The 15,174-nt window shown below is 35.0% G+C and overlaps 1 protein-coding gene across 6 annotated transcripts in view; it reads left to right on the forward strand.

Moving 5' to 3' along the window:
- The window catches only part of CCDC171 (coiled-coil domain containing 171), a 355,460-nt gene that overhangs the window by 205,530 nt on the left and 134,756 nt on the right, over window positions 1-15,174 (forward strand). The window lies entirely within an intron of this gene.

Consider the following 15,174-nt stretch of genomic DNA (forward strand, 5'->3'; position numbering starts at 1 on the left):
TCCCTGGTGACACAGTGGTTAAGAATCAACCTGCCAATGCAGGGGACACGGGTTCGAGCCCTGGTCCGGGAAGATCCCACATGCTGTGAAGCAACTAAGCCCGTGAGCCACAACTACTGAGCCCACGTGCCACAACTACTGAAGCCCGTGAGCCTAGAGCCCATGCTCCACAACAAGAGAAGCCACCGCAATGAGAAGCCCGTGCACCACAACGAAGAGTAGCCCCCGCTCGCTGCAACTAGAGAAAGCCTGCGTGCAGCAACGCAGACCCAATGCAGCCAAAAATTAAATAAACAAGCAAACAAACAAACAAACAAATAAATTTATTAAAAAAAGAAAAAGAACTTATAAGGATGCAATGAAACATGGTTCTGGGACCTCAATTCCCAGCTAGCATTCACATGTATTGAAAATGTAGAAGTAGGCTTTGCTGGTTGGAAACCAAGTAGAGATTTTTCCAGTAATAATTTTATTCTTTGTTTCACTTATCTTCATTTCTTCCTGTCCTTAGTTCTTTTCTTTTTCTTGTTTTATGCCCTCCAAACATTGAAAATCCACATGTCTTTTGGATGTGAAAGGTTTTGGGTCTAGGTCTCTCTGATTCTTATATTAAGTGTGGGTTTGAGGAGGAGGGGGATTTGGTTAGAAAGAGTTGGTCTCCCTGTCATTTATTTGTGGGAAAGGTGTTTAGAAGGGAAAAAAGAAGTTACAATAAAATAATTGTCATTTGGAAAACTTCATTAATGGATTTAGGACTATGTTATCTTTTGGAAATGTTGGCTATAAAATGTAATAGAATTATAGATTATGATTATAGTATGTGTAAAATTTTTACTAGTGAGGTTATACACACTGGAATGGAACAACGAATTCCAGGAAAACCAACATGATGTAACACAGCCTATATAGTAGGTATCATGTATCATACCTAATACAGTAAACAACTCAGAGTTGGTATATAATTTATTATAAAAATAATATATATTTATTCAATACTAATACAAATGCTAATAATAAAAGTCAAAATTTGTCGAGAGCTTCCTGTTTGCCAAGCACTGTGCTAAATACTTTGTAAATACTTATCTCATATAATCCTCACACAAACTCTATGGGATTATTCTCATTTCATAGACGAGAAAACTGAGATACAGAGAAGCACATAACTTGCACAACCATTAGTAAGTTACAAACCTAGGGAATCAGATTTTATATCTGCCTTCCTAATCACGACATTAACTATATTACTGATGGACAGCATACATAGGCCAAGCTCTGTGCTGTGGTCTCTACATGAATTGTTTTGTTTCATTCTTAAACTACCCCTATGAAATTGGTACTATCATTGTTCTCACTATTTTCGATGAAATTGAGAGAGTTCAATGGACTTGCTCAGGGTCTCACCACCTGTAAATGTTGAAACTGGGATGTAGTTTTTAAAAAAATGTATTAAAAATCATTAACCGAAGTTCTTAGGTTAATTAGGTAGATTTAGATTTATTTCAGTTTCCTTTTCTTTATTATTTTTTTCTTTTTTGCTATTACAAGTAATTCTAAGATAAGCAGCCCTGTAGCTAAATCTTTATACACATATTGCAATTAGTTCCTCAGGATTAATTCCTAGGTAAAGAATTACTAGGTCTGTAGCCACATATGTTTTAAAGTGTAAATATTATCAACTGGCCTACAGCAGATTTTTACCTTCTCTCCTAAAATGCATGAGAATTTCACTTTTTACCCAAGCTGGCTATTACTATTAAAAATTTTTTTTGCCAATTTGATCAATATATCATTGTTACTTGAATTTTATTTCTTTGATTGCTAGTCAGGTTGATCATTTTTATAATTATATTGGTCACTGGACAACATTTTTATGCTTCATGTCCCATTAATAGATAAAGTAATTAGCCATGCTTTGAAAAAGCATTTAACTCATATTGGCATCTTTTCTTTTTGAAATAGCTTGTAGTTGAGTTTAGGTATAGTATCTATCAGCAGATAAAAAAGCTGTTCATATTAATTTCTTTAAAATGTCAGTAGCTTAAATATTGTTGTCAGGAGTGGAGAATTGTTTAATTACTATCTCTTAGTTAGATCTCTCAGGTGGTAATGTGAAAACACTGTCTTGTGGGCGGCAGCGTGGTTCAGTGGAAAAAGCACTGGCCTTGGAACAAGTATTTTCAAATTCAAATCCCAGTACTGTCACTTGGGCAAATAACCTTTCTGAGCCTCAGTTTCCTCTTCTGCAAAATTAAGCATCATGATACTTAAAGCTACAGAATTTTTATGAGAATTAATAAAGATACTGTTTGAAAAGTAAGTATATGCTTGATGAATATTCTTTTGTGCTTTTCAATAATACTTAAACACAGTTTTTTTGTGTGTCCTGTGTATAACTTCTTTTAAAAAATAAACTGTATTGCTGCTGCTTCTGTATAAAAACAAAATAAGATCAGGAATAGAAGATATGGAAAATACAGAAGAGAAAACAAGTTACTCATAACTTATTCTAACAACACCACTGTTTACATTTTGGGGTTTTGTAATCTCAGGTCAGTAGTGTCTAAGTAGAAACTAAGATGAAATTTTCTCTGGAAGGAAGCTTGCCTAATTACATTTCTTCAAGAGCTTCTGCAAACTAAACTCAACCAAGTAACCGGCTTGTGAATAAAGAGATACATTAATCTTATACTTAGCCACATTGCTAAACTTCTTTGTAAATTCTAATAATACTTTATCTGTACTTTCTAGGGTTTTCTATGTAGACCATCATATTATTTCTTCTATAGTACCAGTTTTGTTTCTCCTTTCCAAACCTTAATCCTTTAATTTACTTTCCCTTCCTTATTGTAATGGCTAGGATACAATGTTGAAGAGAAGTAGAGACAGCAGGCATCCTTATCTTGTTCCCAGTCTTAACAAGAATTTTTCTAACATTTCTCCATTAAGAAGGAAGTTTGGTATAGGTTGCTATAAATTGCTATAAGTTGATAATCCTTATCGGGTTAAGGGAGTTATCTTCCTAGATTATGCACAATTTAAAAAATCATAAATGGATGTTGGATATTATCAATACATTTTTATGCATCTACTGAGATAATCATATGATTTTTCTCTCATATTCTGTTAGCAAGTTGAAATATATCAGGAATTGGCAAACTATGGCCCATAGCCTGTGTTTATATGGCTTGTGAGCTGAGAATTGTTTTTACGTGTTTAAAGGATCATAAACAATGAAAAATCAAACAAAACCAAAGAAGAATAAGTGACAGACTGCATGTGGCATACAAAGGCTAAAATATTTCCTCTCTAAAGTTTGCTGACCCTTGAATTATTACATTATTAAGTATTCTAATGTTAAGCCAGCGTTGCATTCCTGAAATAAACCCAACTTGGTTGTGATGACTTTTTTTTTTAATACTTTGCTGCGCTCAGTTTTTAAATTTTTCACCTATGGCTTTTAAATCTGTGTTCCTAATTGTAATCATCTTGTAATTTATCTCTCTCATACTGTCCTTGTCAATTTTTGGTATCAAGGTTTTGCTATCATGAAAGGACTTCTCACTCCAAACATGTGGAGTAGAAACTGGATAAAATATAACAAATGAATTGTGGGGTATATAGCCAAGCTTAAAACAAAGTGAGAAAAATGTTCATGTACTAGAAATAAAAAGGATATCTAAAAGCAAATGGTGAGAGGAGGTAAAGTCTAAATGGCTCATTGGGGTGTGCAAACCTATTTGGAGGCTGAAGTTGATAATCATAGCATTAGGGAAATCTAGGCTTCAAGCCCTATGGACTAGAAAAGAGCTTCCTGTGTGAACCTTAGGGTCTGGAAGGGCTGCCCTACTATGAAAATGTGGCCTAGAAAGCCCCTACCTACCAGCTACAGGGGATTTGATATTTACTCTTGATACGGAGTAGGAAAAAAGTCACAAAGAAACTGGAACTCCAGGCTGTGCTACACGTAGATGTAGGTTCTTAGTTTACGCTACTTTTATGTCCAAGGATTCAGCTGAGAAATTATCTTCAAAATGGTCCAATCCTTGTAGAACCAGTGTGACCTTTTAGAGGTAAACTTGAAAATATTCAGTGAGGAATGCTTCTGTAGCTCACAGAACACACAAAAGACTTTTATGCAAAATTCAATATTACAAAACATGTAAAGAAATGAGTTGCACATCAAATGAGAACATTTACATCTGACGTGGTAGGAATACTTAAAGTACTGGCAGGTGCTTTAAAAGATACTTTAAGTGTTTTTTAAATGTTCTAATAAGGTATGGGTAGATATAAGACAAGAAATGAAAATATAATCATTGAAATCAAAAACTCAGTGAACGATTTGAACGTTGGGTAGACATTAGTGAAAAGATACTAGCGAATTGAAAGTTAGCTGAGGAAAAAATATATTAATACATGGCTCAGTGCATTTTGACAAAGGTATACATATGTGTAAGTACCACCAGAGTCAAGATATAGGACATTTTTTTTTTAATCCCCCAAATTTTCCTTGTACTCCTTTCCACTCAATTCCCTTTTTTTTTCACACTCTCCCTGCTCTAGCCTGGCAGCCACTTATCCAGTATCACTTTAGATTAGATTTGCTTTTACTAGGGTTTCACATAAATGGAATCAGACAATACGTACTATTGTATCTGACTTCTTTCATTTGGGGTAGCATTTTTGAGATTCATCTATGTTGTTTCTTTATATCGTTGAATAGTATTCCCTTATGTGGATATACAGCAATTTGTTTATCCATTCACCTGTTGATAGATATTTAGATTGTTTTCATTTCGGGCTATTATGAATAAAGCTGCTAAGAACATTCTTGTACAAATCCCTATGTGGACACATGTTTTGACTACTCTTCGGTAATACCTAGGAGTGGAAATTCTGGGTTGTATGGTAAGAGTACGTTTAAAATTTTAAGAAATTGCCAAAGTCTTTTTCCAAAGGGGCTGCACGATTTTGCATTTCCAATAGCAGTGGAATATGAGTTCCATTAGCTTCATATCCTGGCGAATACTTGGCACTGTCAGTCTTTTTAAGTTTATCTGTTCTAGTGGGTGAGTAGTGGTATCTTTTTTGGTTTTATTTTGCATTTCGCTGATGACTAATGATGTTAAGCGTCTTTTAGTATACTTATTATTATTAGTCATTCATATGTCTTCTTTGTGAAATATATGTTCCAATCATTTGATATTTTAAACTTTGGGTTGTTTGTTTTCTTATTCCATTGCAAGAATTCTTTCTATTTTCTGTGTACGTCTTCTGTCAGGTGTGTATTGAGAATATTATCTTCCATTCTATGATTTGCCTTTTCATTTTCTTAACAGTATCTTTCAAGTAGAAGAAGTTTTAAATTTTGAAGGGTTTTAAATGTTACAGTTCATTTTTATCTTTTACATAAGAAATGTTTGCCTACTCTGATGCAGAAAGATTTTTGCCTATGTTTTCCTTTAGCAAATTTATTTTTTAAGCTTTTACCTTTAGGTCTGTGATTCATTTTGAGTTAAGTTTTATATATGGTTTGATGTAAGGGTTGAATAGATGTTGAGTTGTTCCAGTGCTACTTGTTGAAAAGATGATCCTTTCTCTCTTCAGTTACCTTGGCCCCTATATTGAAAATCACTGTGTGTGTTTACTTATTTACTTTTGGACTTTATTTCTGTTTCAGGCATCTGTATGTCTGTCTTTATGCTAATTCTATATTGTTTTATTTACTGTGCCTTTATGGGAAGTCTTATAGTTCATATCTTTGAGGTGCTGTAAATTTTCCACTTTTTTTTTTTTTTTCAAAAATTGTTTTGGCAGTTTAAGTCCATTGAATTTCCATACAAATTTTAGAATAAGCTTGTCAATTTTGTGTAAGACATCAAATTTATTGGTATAAAGTTGCTTATAATACTTCATTCTTACCCTTTTTTTTTCTTTTTTTTTTTTTGGCCATGCTGCACAGCTTGTGGGATCTTAGTTCCCCAACCAGGGATTGAACCTGCACCCTCAGCAGTGAAAGCACACAGTCCTAACCACTGGACTGCCAGGGAATTCCCTCATTATTATCCTTTTAATGTTTGTAGGATCTGTTGTGGTAATCCCTCATTTATTTCTAAACCGGTAATTTGTGATCTTTCTCTCTTTTTTTTCTCTAGTTAAGGGTTTATCAGTTTCGTTGTTCATTTCAAAGAACACATTTTCGCTTTGTTAACTTACACTATTGTTTGTTTTCTATGATACTTGTTTCTGTTCTTATTTTTATTATTTCCATTCTTCTCTACACTTTGGGTTAGTTTTTCTCTTCTTTTTCTAGCTATTAAGGGGTAAATTTATTAGGTCAGAGATCAGCAAAGTATCACCCAAGGTCAAATCTAGCCCACCATCTGTATATAAAGTTTTATTGGAATGCTGCCATGCCCATTTATTTACATATTGTCTATAGCTGCTTTTGTCTTACAGTCTTAGAGTTGCAACAGAGACCATATGGCCTGCAATGCCTAAAATATTTACTACCTAGCCCTTTAGAGGTATTGAGTATTTTTCAGAATACTCAATAGAGTATTTAAAAAAAAATAGAGTTTAAAAAAAAAAAAACTCTGCTATTGGCTAATTAGGTATTCCTCTTCGTTTTATTTTTTAGGTGTTGCTCTAGTGTTTATAATATGCTTCCTTCACCTAGCACAGTCTATCTTCAAATGATATTATACCGCTTTATGTATAACATAAGAATCTTACAGCATTATACTTTCATTCATCCTCTCCTTTTCTCTTCATTGTTGTTGTCATAGATTTTACTTTTATATATGTTATAAATCTCTCAATTCATTGTTATTATTTTTGCTTTAAATAGTAGATTTTTTAAAAAATTAATTAATTAATTTATTTTGGGCTGCTTTGGGTCTTCGTTGCTGCGCACGGGCTTTCTCTAGTTGTGGCGAGCGGGGGCTACTCTTCGTTGCGGTGTGCGGGCTTCTCATTGTGATGGCTTCTCTTGTTGTGGAGCACAGGCTCTAGGCATGTGAGCTTCAGTAGTTGTGACATGTGGGCTCAGTAGTTGTGGCTCGCAGGCTCAGTAGTTGTGGCTCGTGGGCTCTAGAGCACAGGCTCAGTAGTTGTGGCGCACGGGCTTAGTTGCTCCGTGGCATGTGGGATCTTCCTGGACCAGGGCTCGAATCCATGTCTGCTGCATCAGCAGGCGGATTCTTAATCACTGTGCCACCAGGGAAGTCCCTAAATAGTAGATTTTTAAAGAAATTAAAATAAGCAAACAATTGTCTTCATCAATGCCCACACATTTACCATATTTGAACCATATTTCCTTTTTATGACTTATATTTTCATCTAGTATCATTTTCCTACTGCTTCAAGAACTTCCTTTAGCATTTTGTGTAGTACATGTCTTTATTTTTGGGAAGTATTCAATACTTTACCTTATGGGTAACCACACTCTGAGAACCACTGGTGTAAAGTTCTTGAGAAGACCTGGGAAAGATAAGAGCCAGAGTACAAGTGGAGGGTTGGCTTTAGATAGGGGGGACACCTCCTTATTATATATGTAGAAAAAGAGAGGGTTAGATGAGGGCAGTTATTAGTAAACTTCCTCACTGATGCGTCTTCTTTCTTTGTGAAGGAGGCAAACTCATATGCTTTGAATAAGGAGGGAATTTGGAGGAGGAAGGCAGTTGGAGAGTAGAGTAGATTTGAAATAGTCATTGTAGAGGGTAGGGAGACCAAGTCAACCATAGAAATATGACCAATGTGCCAGTAGAAATATAATTGGGGGGCCGCTTTGAGACTGATCATTATGGTTAAACAGTAAATATGAAAGGATATTTGTTTGATATCAGAGAGCAGGCTACCTGAATCAGTGCTTTTGGATGAAGAACAAGTTATGGGATAATAAGGTTCAGAGTTTGAGTATGGAATGGGATTAAGTAGAGGCCATGAAGAGGCCAAGGAAATGGAGAGGTCATATTTTTAGATGTGTTGCCCATATTATCTTTCAGGTTACCCAGATTGATGGAGTAGGTATTGGAGTGAGACAAAAGCTATGAACCAGTTACATGTAGCTGAGAATCAGAATAAGCGTATTTTTAGTGAGTAGTATTTCCAATATATGTAATTGAGTCTAGCGTCTGGAGCTACACTAACATGGTAGCCACTAGCCACATGTGGCTATTTAAATTAATTAAAAGTAAAAATTCAGTTCCTCAGTCACCCTATCTACATTTCAAGTGTGCAGTAGCCTCATGTGGCTAGTGACTGCCATATTAGCAGCACAGATATAGAAAATACCTGTCATCACAGAAAGTTCTATTGGACAGTGCTGGTGTAGAGGACAGGTGCATCTAGGCCTTTAGCAGACCCATTAGGCATGGAAATCAAAACTTAACTGTAATATTCTTTCCATTAGGCAGAAACCTTTTAGAGCGAAAGGGCTTAGGAGAGACAAGCTCTTCCTATTGCTGATCTTGAATGAATAGAACTAGTTTAATAGTTATAAAGTTCTCTAAGAACTCTTATGTCAGTGAAGGGGACGTACCTTGAAAGCAGGAACTATAATTAGTTAGATATAGCACACCTCTCTATTGTTGGGACTGTAGACAAATGAATATGGAAACGTGGTATGGAAAAAAGTAGAACAAGTTAAAGATTTGTTTATTTTTATTTTTTCCTCATTCCCCTAATCTGTTCCTGAGATATTTTATATTGTTGACCTGGTTGATAGTACCTTTAGTGCTACTATACTTCTGAGGCAGTTTTGTTAGGCAACATTTCTTTATTTAATACGGGTAGTTTGTAAAACAACAAAAGCTACGTATCTAATATATTTTTTTCTTGACTTCAGGTAAGCTTGTGTTTAAATTTAGTAACTACTTAAACTAAGCATTTTATCTGGGATCCTGCCTTTCATATTTTTATGTTTAATAGAACTCAGCTTCTATTTAATGGTAGACACTCTATATTAATGGAGTAGGTGAAAGACTGAAATAAAGTGTTACTTTAATGAGAGAGTGAACCTGTGGATAAAATACTTGCAGGAGCTAATACAGAAATGTGTACCGTAAAATGGGTTGCTGCTGTGACAATACCTAAAAGTATGAGGCACTGGCATAGAGATCAGGCGGTTTGTGGTGAGGAAATTGATATCAGAGGTGTAAAGGTAGAAATTCATATTAAGCTGTGGCAACATTTGATAAAACTGTACGTGTGATAATTTAGGAAGAAAACTTCCCCTATAGTTCTAGGGGAACTGGTTCGAAAGAATTAATGATATGTGTTGGCTTTGACATTCTGCTTTGAACAAGCTATTCCAAGAAAGAAAGGAACTCAGGAAAGAATTAGTTGTCTTATGAGCATAAATAAAAGGGAAGAGAGAGTGAGTCTAGAAATCTGGGGCCTAGAAGGAGCTGATTATGACTCAGTCTCATGGCAAAGAACAAATTAGGGGTATGGCTTTCTTATTCTAACCTGCTATCTTAGGTGGCCTCAAGATAACCACCATTAAGTTCAAGTATACACACTATACCTGTGTGCACAAATGGCTATGTGGAAACAGGAAAACCAGTAGTGAGGATAATCTCCAAGAAAGAATCTTGTATTTATTGGCACATGGCACTGACTGGAATCAAACAAATTAAAAGCCTACCAACTTTTGTGTTGCCAAGAAATCACAAATCTGGACTAAAATAGCCTTATACTCTTTAAGTCTTAAACAGTAAGCCTTAAATGGTCTATTCATTTATCATTTTAATTGATACTCAGAATTCCATACTGTAAATAAGTCATCATTTATTTAGTTATTTGTCTACTGATGGGCATTAGATTTGTGTCATTTTTTAAGGTATTATAGGTTTGAGTAAGGAGACAGAATTCCTGACAGGGCCAAGGTAGATCTAGTTCTGGTGCATACCCGAAACTCAATAACTTTTTATTGAATTTAGTCAAATAATAGAGTTACTGTTAGCACTTGCGTACACAGTGGAATAATTAGTCAGGATAATTAAATTTTAGAGGAGGGACATGTGATTTGCAGTTTCAATGAATGGAAGGCCTTGGGAATGCCACGGTATTGACATTTGTGGTATTCCTTTTGGCACTTGAGGTATTCCTTTGGGAAGGGATAATTTTCCTAGTGTTAATCAATTCTATCAGTTACAGAGAACTATTGAAAAACAAAGCATCTGAAATAGCCCATTTATCTCCCCAAATAATTTTGATACATGTAGCTGGTACCAACCTGGGACTAGACTCATCTTCTGAAAATCCATTCCATGGCCCCATAGTGAATTGGTTTCTCCTAGTTGGCCTACAAATTGTAATTTGATGATGCATTTCTTTGACTGAGTGTATAGTTGATGTTTGCATAATATGTTAAAAGCAAAATAGACCATAGGCTCATAGATAATATACTGATGGGGTATAGGAGTGAATTAGACTCCTATAAATAAAAATTTAGGAAATGATAGTAATTTATGAACTGATAGCAAGCAAGGTGAAGGATACAGAAACAGAATGATATAATTACTTTTCTGAGCCGACATTGCTTATATGAAAAGAGATTTTTAAATTTTGCTCTCTCTCTAGTAAGTTTGACATTAAAAATGACTGATTCACTTAGGATTAGAACAAAGCTATAGCTATCGTTGTTCCTTAATTTTTCTTGGGAAAAGTTAGCTATCTATTAAATTCTTATAACTTTCAATTACATTGGAAACACTAGATGTGTTTATTATTTATAGAGAAATTTAATATATTTTTATATTTATAGGATTATTTAATAAAGCAAATAATCTTCCTGTAGCGTTTAAAAAATCACCTCCTGATTTATCTTTCTTAAAAAATAAATTCTGGGCTTCCCTGGTGGCGCAGTGGTTGAGAATCTGCCTGCTAGTGCAGGGGACACGGGTTCGAGCCCTGGTCTGGGAAGATCCCACATGCCGCAGAGCAACTGGGCCCGTGAGCCACAACTACTGAGCCTGTGCATCTGGAGCCTGTGCTCCACAAGAAGAGAGGCCACGATAGTGAGAGGCCCACGCACCGCAATGAAGAGTGGCCCCCGCTTGCCGCAACTGGAGAAAGCCCTCGCGCAGAAACAAAGACCCAACACAGCCAAAAATAAATAAATAAAAATAAATTAAAAAAATTAAAAAACACAGTTCAAGTACTTTCTTTAAAAAAAAAAATTCTGATAATCTAATTAATTGATACATATATTTGAGCCTTTATTGTGGAAAGCACAATACTTACCTTTGTGGAGAATATGTTGAATTTAATTGAAAAAAATTTCCTACATCCTAATGATTGGTGATAGCATTGAAATGACAGTGGATGAGAACTTCTGAAACTGTTTTACAAAATCTTAAGTTCTCTGGAACTGTCACAATCTTGTAATTTTGTCCATGCAAAATGCTAGACATTGGTTGAGAGAGAATGACTTACAGGAGAAAAATAAAGTTTTATTCACAACAAGTCTCCCAAATGCTAGTTCTTTTGTCTAACTCTGACCCAAGTCCTTGATCATAAGGTCTTGTTGGTTGTCGTTTTCTGTCCTCTGCTAACTTCTGCTATCCTGTCTTTCCTCTCCCAGAGCTGTATCAGCCTCACAGGGTCTTAGGGCTTGTGCCTCTTCCTTGCTCCCTGTCATCCCTCACCTTCTTGCAACTGCTTTGGCTTTTTCTTGCTCATGTCTCTATTTTAATAGAAAATGAACTCTGTACTTTATTATTTTCCATTCTCAAAACTTAATTATGCTTACACTATGGATAAGAAAGAAGTAAGAAGAAAAAAGTATGTTTTTCAGACTTCACATGGAATAATTTGCAGAGATATTTTGGAGTTGGAGTAATTGTGGCAAAGTCCACATTTTGTGAATATTTACCTTCTTTTTATTTGAGTATCCTAACCTTTATATTATTATTATTATTATTAATTTTTTTAAATGCATGTATAACCAGTTTATTGAGAAGTCTTAATTTTTCAGGGGTATGAATGTACAGCAGTTTTTTAAAAATTAATTAATTAATTAACTTATTTATTTATTTTTGGCTGCGTTGGGTCTTTGTTGCTGTGCACGGGCTTTCTCTTGTTGCGGCGAGTGGCGGCTACTCTTCATTGCAGTGCGCAGGCTTCTCATTGCGGTGGCTTCTCTTGTTGTGGAGCATGGGCTCTAGGCGTGCGGGCTCAGTAGTTGTGGCTCGCGGGCTCTAGAGTGCAGGCTCAGTAGTTGTGGCTCATGGGCTTAGTTGCTCTGTGGCATGTGGGATCTTCCCGGACCAGGGCTCGAACCCATGTCCCCTGCATTGGCAGGCGAATTCTTAACCACTGCACCACCAGGGAAGTCCTATATTATTAATAACATTATTTGCCATACTCTGAGGTTATAGAATGTGAATGTTGCAATGCAGTCATATTTTGAATAAATAACCATACTTTCTCTAGTAATCTTTTAAACAAAAGAGCCCTCAAATTCATTTACTTTTAAAAATTTAAACATTTTTTAGTTGATGAATCCTGATTATAATAATAATTAACATCTATCATATTACCCATTTTCATAAAGTAGGATTATTAACATCATTACTTAATTTAAAAGTCTTATTTTTTACATTAATCCCATATTTTTTTATCGTCCTAACGACTTATACCATTGAGACCTATAGGGTAGTCAATTAGATTTCAAGGTCAGAGAAAAAAGAACTAAGAAAACAACAGCTCTCAGATAATTTTTTAAAAAATAATAATTTAACAGAGAAGATTCAAGCTAGAAGCTAGAAGATTTACAAAAAGTTTTTCCATTTTTGTAAGACTGAACACAACAGAAAAATATGTAAAAAATACATTTCTTTTAAATTTATTATGACATTTTCCTTTTTTCAAAGTACGAGTACTCATATGTAATTTTAAGATACTTTTTTCCATGTTTAAATTTGTCCTCAGTGAATTATAATTTGAGATTAGGGTTATGTTTCTTAATCGAGTGCTAACCTTTGGTTAGATTATATTTTAAATATTACTTAAAATATTTTGAATCATACAGTTCAACTTTGTATAAAATTTTTTTATAAACGTTATCTTAGTTTACTTTTTCTGATTAAACATGTTCTCAGAAAGAAAAACTTTAAAAACACAGAAGAAACAAAGATAATTTGTATGTAATCTCGTCATCAACCATGTATAACCATTAAGAATATTTTGGCAAATAAAACTGGAAGTATGCTGTACATACAGTTTTATATTTTGTTTTTGGGGGCAGAGTGACAGTGTTTACACTTACATCATACAAGCAGGTATTGGAATATAGATTGTAGTCAGGCAAAAGTGGAAACAGAGAGACCAGTTAGAGACTAACAGTATAATCTAGACCAGAGATGATGGTGGTTTAGAAGGGGTTGGTAGGAGTAAAGAGTGGTGAGATTCTGGACTTATTTGCATTTTGAAAGTAAAACTTACAGAATTTCTAATGACTTAGATGTGAAGTATGAAAGAGGTGAATCAAGGACGAACTTCAGCAACTGGGTGAATGGGACTGACATTTATGATGATTTTAAAACGTTATTTTTAAAAATAAAATGGCTTTTTTTTTTTTTTTTTGGCCGCGCCATGCGGCACGTGGGATCTTAGTTCCCTGACCAGGGATCGAACCCATGCCCCTGCTGTGGAAGCACGGAGACCTAACCACTGGACCACCAGGGAATTTCCTAAAACATTATTTTAATGAGCCATATAATATTCCATCACATGAATGTGCTGAAATGTATTTAACTATTTTCCTGTTGTTGGATATTCAGATTGTGTCCATTTTTCACTATTAAAAATTAAGATGAACATCTTACACTTAAGTCTTTGATCATAGAGCTGATTATATTCTCAAGGTAGAGCTCAAGAAGTAGATTTATTGGGTCAAAAGATATAGATACTTTAAAGTGGTGTGTATGTCTTTTTAAAAAAATATTTATTTATTTATTTATTTGGCTGCATTTGGTCTTCGTTGAGGCACATGGGCTTCTCTCTAGTTGTGGCATGTGGGTTTGCTCTTCTCTAGTTGTGGTGTGGGCTCCAGAGCGCATAGGCTCTGTAGTTTGCAGCACGTGGGCTCTCTAGTTGAGGCGCATGAGCTCAGTAGTTGTGGCCTGCGGGTTTAGTTGCCCGGCGGCATGTGGGATCTTAGTACCCTGACCAGGGATCGAGCATGTGTCCCCTGCATTGGAAGGCATACTCTACCACTGGCCCAGCAGGGAAGTCCCAGACTTCCTGGGAAGGTGTGTATGTCTTTAAAGCTGTGAATATTTTTTCAGAACCTGTGTATACATCAGTTGTATACATGTGAAGGGGGAGTATAAGAGCACCTGCTTGACCCCATTCTCATCAGCTTTGGGTATCATTACGTATTATCCAGAAAACACTAGTAACAACAAATCAAAACTAGGAAGCTTTGCCGGTTTGGCAGATAAGGAAAGGTATACTGTTTTATTTTGCACCGGGCATAAAAAGGAACAACGAATTTCCCCCCACACAGATGTTTTTTATTCACATAATTTTATGTAAAGTTAGTTTGCTATTTGTAGTGTAGTTTAAGAAAAGAGGAAGAACTAACATTTCTGAGCATATACTTCAGTTAGACACATTGTAAGGCACTTCATATTATTTTAACAGTTACAACATGTTAGAAATAAGTATTATTGTTTATATTTTATATATGAAGAAACAAAAATATCTGCAGAGGACTTGGGAATATATATGATGAAGTTGCTTTATGTAAAGGAAAATACATTTGTTAATATTGCATGAAAGGCTTCTCTTTGGGACCTTAATAGGTTTAAAGACTGTTACTGTTGAAAAATTGTAATATTAATTTGTCACAGCAGGAAATTTTCATATATTTAAGAAAAATAAAATGCTTCACACCTATTTAAAGGGAAAGTTGATAAGTGCTATGTTTTCTTTGTGTATTATAAGAATATTTCCATGACAGAGTAAAAAAATATTTGCCTTTTCACAAATTCATTCTTAGGTTAGTTTTAGAACAGATATTATTACTTCTACACTTGAAAATATGCATATTCCTATCACCTGTCATATGTTGCCCACTTAAGGAAAACTCAATAGTAATGAATCTGATTTACCCTTATCAAGCCTTTTAATAATATTCTGAATTAAGCTACATGGGAGAGA

The sequence above is a fragment of the Eubalaena glacialis genome, chromosome 9, assembly GCF_028564815.1.
Source record: "Eubalaena glacialis isolate mEubGla1 chromosome 9, mEubGla1.1.hap2.+ XY, whole genome shotgun sequence".
Classification (NCBI taxonomy): domain Eukaryota; kingdom Metazoa; phylum Chordata; class Mammalia; order Artiodactyla; family Balaenidae; genus Eubalaena; species Eubalaena glacialis.